This window comes from Neovison vison, chromosome 1 (assembly GCF_020171115.1).
Source record: "Neovison vison isolate M4711 chromosome 1, ASM_NN_V1, whole genome shotgun sequence".
NCBI classification, from domain to species: domain Eukaryota; kingdom Metazoa; phylum Chordata; class Mammalia; order Carnivora; family Mustelidae; genus Neogale; species Neogale vison.
The window spans coordinates 254,527,825-254,533,227 of record NC_058091.1 but is presented as its reverse complement, the minus strand read 5'-3'; positions in this window follow the sequence as shown (position 1 = coordinate 254,533,227).

The following is a 5,403-nucleotide window of genomic DNA, read 5'->3' as shown; positions in this document are numbered from 1 at the left end:
CAGGTTTTTAAAGTACAATTTTGTGACATATGCAAGTTTATATAGAAAATGTTAGAGGTCAGCTGGTATGTACAATTTCATATTCTGCCTTTATCATTTAAAATGATGTTGTAAGAATGGAGACAGCTTTCCTTCCATGTATTTCCTCCTGGGTCAGAGGAAAGAGGCAGCTTGCTAAAGGCTTTGGGGTAGACTTGGGGCTGACAGGCCATAAGCTGGCATCGAGCCCTGTGTAACACCTCTGTGGCCCCCAGGCAGCCCCTTTCCCACCTGGGGTCTGGCAGACCCGCGGGGACTGCACTGAAGGGCCGGCATCCCCTGGTCTGTACTGGATTCTGCCCAGCACCGTGGGAGACCAGGGGTAATTTTGGGGGAAGACTTCCGTTACTGTTAACTACGCGGGCAGGTTGCGTTCTAGTAGAGTCAGAGCAAATGTGTGTCCCAGAGGGAGGTGGAGCCTGCTGTGCCGGGAGCCTTGGTTATGCTCTTGGTGTGACATTAGGGTCACCTCCAGACCTAAGAAGGACGGAGCCTTTCTCCCTTTGCCCACTTGGTCGAAAACACGCTGTTCTCTGTGGCCGCCAGGTGGCGCTATGGAATAGGAAACGAATTCGTGCTCTAGTGGCTGAAGGAGAAACAGAGGCAGAGCGAGATGAGATCTTCCAAGAAGAGAAGGAAGCAAATTGACGATGTCTAGCTACTGAGGGTGCACCACGTAGGGTGAGGAGGGAAGGTGAGATCCCAGACAGAAGTGGGAACATACTGAGGAGGAAAGATACAGCGGCAATGAATTAATGAACCTGTCCTCATGGGAATGAGAGGCAGCTGATGTAGAGGGAATTCCTGTGGGTTGTGGGGTCACGCAGACTCGGTGTGGATCCACGTTCAGGCACTTACTGGTGTGATCATAGCAAGTCACTCGGTTTATGAGGCTGAGTTTCTTCATCCGTAAAAGGTAAGTGAGCCTACCTCTGGGCTACAGGGCAGATGAGAAAAGGTTGAAGGGGGCTCTTGTCTGGATGGCTCCCATTGGCTGCCTTCTGGGAAGGGGTGATTAGCTCAAGGTTCTCCGTGGTGTTTCTGCTCTCTGTGTTCACTGGAGCTGGAATGGTGTCATTTTTGCATAATGCCTGTCCTGCTGCTTCATTCATAGAATTTGCCCAGCACATTGTGGATTATATTGAATCAGCTGAGTGAGTGTACAGTACAGAACATGACCATGGGTTTCAAGTTGTGATCCTGGCCATCAGATGAAGGCATCTAGGAAGGCTTCTTGGAGCATGTGAGGCTTAGAAACAGGGGAAGACTGAATAGGGGGATGCTAATCCCAGTGTTCTGGACTAGGGGGCAGCATGAGCAAAGGCCCTGAGGTTGGGGGGGGGGACTGGATGCAGTGCGGGATGGAGCTGCCTTGCTGGTGCTGGGAGAAGAGTGAGGAGCTGGAACAGCTAGGATGGTGAAAGCCAGAGGAGCCTAGCTGTGAAGTGCTTGGACTTGACTTGGTAGGTGCAGGCAAGCCACTGGGCAGTCAAGTCCAGGACACCTGTCCCTGGGCCAGTCACCAAATTAAGCTAGTCTTGGTTCCAGACACTCTTGCCTTGCCCAGAGGCTTAGGGCCTAGAGGGGCTGCTGTCAGTATAGGCGCCTGCCGGGTCTGAAGGGTGTCATTGTTGGCAGGTGGCATGGATGTCCAGCTGAGGTTCAAGGTCTCTTGCTCTCCCTCATCTGCAAGAAGGGAGAAAGAGAGGTTAGGGGGCTGTTCTGAGGTTTTGAGAGACCCTAGCAGACCGCTTCCAGGAAATGGGAGTGACTACAACAGCCTTCCTCCTTGTGGTGTGTGGGACAAGGAGCCAGGACTTCAGGTCCAGGGGCCCCTGACCAGGTGGGTGCTCAGTAGGCCTGTGCAACCCGCAGAGCTCTGGGACCAGGAATGAGCTGGAGGATAGCTGTGTGCTGGGAACAGGCAGCTCCTGGACCCTGGCTGTGGATCTGCTAATTCAGGGGTTTGTTGTAAGGACCTAGGTGCTTCTGATACAAGTGGCCGCTGGACTGTTCTGGGAAGAAAATGGGGGACTGAGTTGGTAGAACCTCCTGAGAAGAGGAGCTGAAGTTAGCGTGCACCTGCTTTGTGCCAGGAACACAGACATTATCTTGTCTAACCGTTTTTAAGCCTAGTGAGTTAGGTACGAATTTACCCCATTTAATGGCTGAAATGGGGCTCAGAGAGAGTAAGTGACTTGCTAAAGTCACACAGCTAGTGTGTGACCCAGGCCTACCTGTTCCAAAGCCTCCTTTTAACATTACGATAATGACTTTGGTAACAATGGTCACACACACACACACACACACACACACACACAGAGTAATCTAATAAGAGTTTTACGAGATATAATTTACACCCCATATAATTCACCCATTTAAAGTCTACAGTTCTTCCATGACAGTTTATATTTGCGTGGTATTATTTTTCCAAAAGTGCTTCCCCAACTAGATATTATGATAGTAACAGCTCTGACACCTAGCACTTTAAAATGCGAGGAATGCAGAATGCAGGACGGCTGGGCAGCCCAGTGGTTAAGCATCTGCCTTTGGCTCAGGTCATGATCTCAGGGTCCTGGGACTGAGACCCACCTCAGGCTCCCTGCTCAGTGGGGAGTCTGCTTCTCCCTCTACCTCTCCCCTTGTTTGTACATGCTCTCTCTCTCTCTCTCTCCCCTTTCTCTCTGACAAATAAATAAATAAAAACCTTAAAAAAATAAAATACACAGAATGCTTTTGCTCATTTTTTCTCTAGTCTGTTTTTTAATCCTATGATGCCCTGTGAGTGAGTAAGGCAGTTTAAAAAAAATTATTCCTCTCATTTTATGGATAAGGAAACGGAGGCCAGGGAAGTTGTGGCTGGTCTAGGAGGCAGCTGTCTTGTGAGAGGAGGGAACAGAAGCAGCCCGAGTCCACAGACCCCAGGTCACTTGGTGGCCGCCCTTCGATCACAGGCAGGGCCAGGCCACAATTCCTGCTCCTGTGGGAGGCCTGGCACAGTCTGGGGTTCTCCAGGAGTGTACGTGTGCCTGCTCTGGCCAGTGGGAAAGAGCACCTTGGGCCTGGACCCTGGAAGGCACTGAGGGCAGGACTGTGGTCTGGGGTGAAGGGAAAGCAACTTGCCTACTGTTGTATCACTAATGTTACCTTTGGCAACAAGTAACAGGAAACCCCACCAACAATGGCTTGACCTACAGAGAATTTAATTATCTCATGGACAAAGAGTCTGGAGGAGGCAGCTCCAAGTTTGGCTCAGTAGCCCTACCATGGCCTTGAAGATTGAGGCCCTCTCTTTCTTTCCAGCCCACTGTCTAGCCTGTTGGCATGTGGGCCTTTCATGTGTCCTCTAGGTCACCAGATGGCTGCTGCTGCTCCAGGCCACACATCCTCATGGAGCAGGATGCCAAAGAGGGCATTCCCTACAGTGCTCGTTTTTTGGTCAGCAACCTCAGAAAATCTTGGCAGACTTCTTATGTCTCATTGACCAAAACCGGATCACATGACCGTTCCTGGACTCTCACTGGCAAAGAGGAACAGGATGGCCAAGATTAGCTTAGACAAAGCAGAATTTATCTGCTGGGCCTGGGAGAGAGAGTGGCTTTACTTAGCAAGATGTTTGAACAATGTCCATTTTTGTTATCCAGGAGGAAGCGGTAGGCAGTTGGGGGGTGATAGAGAGGAATGTTTGCCTGGTAGGAGAGCAGTGTGTCTCCCTCAGTTGTGTGGGGCTGGGTCTAGCCTGGCTTGGTGGGGGTCCTGGTTTGGGCAGGGTGGGGGGCTGTCACTGGAGGTGTGTACCTGTGATACGGTGACCCACTGAAGAGTGAGGACCTGGGGAGCTCCTAACTCAGCCTCCAGCTGATAGCACAGGTGGGAGGGCCTGTGCAGTGGTCCTTGCCTTGCGGTGGATTCAATAAAGCTGGGGCCACAGTCCCTTTAATGAGGCAGGGGGCAGGCCTGGAACTTGGTGTTTCAGACTCTGTTCATCCTTCCCTGGGCTTTGTCACTTGCTATCATGATCACTCTTTATCTTTGTCTCAATGTCAGGGGCGAATCTTGGGCTGCCAGAGTGAAAGAGACAGAGTTGGAGGAGAGTGTCCAGTGGAGATGGATGCATTCCTGGGTGGGGGGCATAAGGTTGCCCAGACTGTTCACTGCACAATTTAATAGGTCATAGCATTTGAGGTCCTCTGGTGCTGTGTGGACACAATCCATAAGATCTGCTAAAGTCATCCCTGTCATCAGCAGCGTGTAGACACAGGGCATGAATTTGGGATAGTTGGGGACACTTGGTTGATTGTAGTCTCCATCTCTCCACTTTCTTCCATCCATCCTCTTGCCCCTTCCCTGCCTCTCAGTCACCTTTCCCTGCACCTCTGTCATTCAGCTGTTCTCTTCCATTCCCTGGAGCCACCATTCCCTTTTCTGGTCACCTTTGCCCATAAGGGAAGGCTCTGCTACTGGAACCTGGAGTCCAGGCCTGTTGGTGTGAAGATAGGGATTGTTTCTAGTCCTCCCTGCATTTTCTGCAACCGTGCACTATGCGTCTGAGCGGCCTCCATCTCCCATCCTGTTCCTCTCGGCTTCTGCACTGGGGGTCCAGCCCTGCTCCAACATCGGCGAGGGAACAGGCGCTCACGGAACCGTGGATGGGTGGCGCTTGACCCCTGTGCTGCCAAGGTGGGCTGAGGTCCTTCCTCTTGCCTGCTACACCTCTCTCTTCATCTCAGGTCCGGGGCTGTCTTCTCGATTTCTCCAGCTGACCCACAGAAGATTCCCGCTGTTCTTGGCAAATGGGGGGACACAGGTGGAGGAGCTTGGACAAGGATCTGCACAAATTCCTCCCCCAGGCTCGAGGGGGCTTCTGGGTTTGCAACCACAGACCAGTAACGTCATCTTTACAGAGGAAGAATGACGCCCTGTTGCCATGTAGCCCCTAGAAACTACCACCTTGGCTCCTTTGTTGTCTTGGAAAATGTGTGTTATCTGACACAAGGGATCCGTGTCAGATAACACACACCACCAGGGGCACTGCTGCCAGCACTAGCCAGTACGCGAGGCTGAAGCAAAGCCTGGCAGGAGCTCCCCGGGTGCGCGCCCCTTTGATCGGAGCGTGTCTTGTCAGTCTGGTGTTCAAGCCGCTCTCTGATATTAGCTTTCCCCATTTCTTTGTCTGACTTTAAAAAAAAAATGTTTTATTTTTTATAAACATATAATGTATTATTAGCCCCAGGGGTACAGTCTGTGAATTGCCAGGTTTACACACTTCACAGCACTCACCATAGCACATACCTTCCCCAATGTCCACAACCCCACCCCCCTCTTCTTCCCCCTCTCCCCCCAGGAACCCTCAGTTTGTTTTGT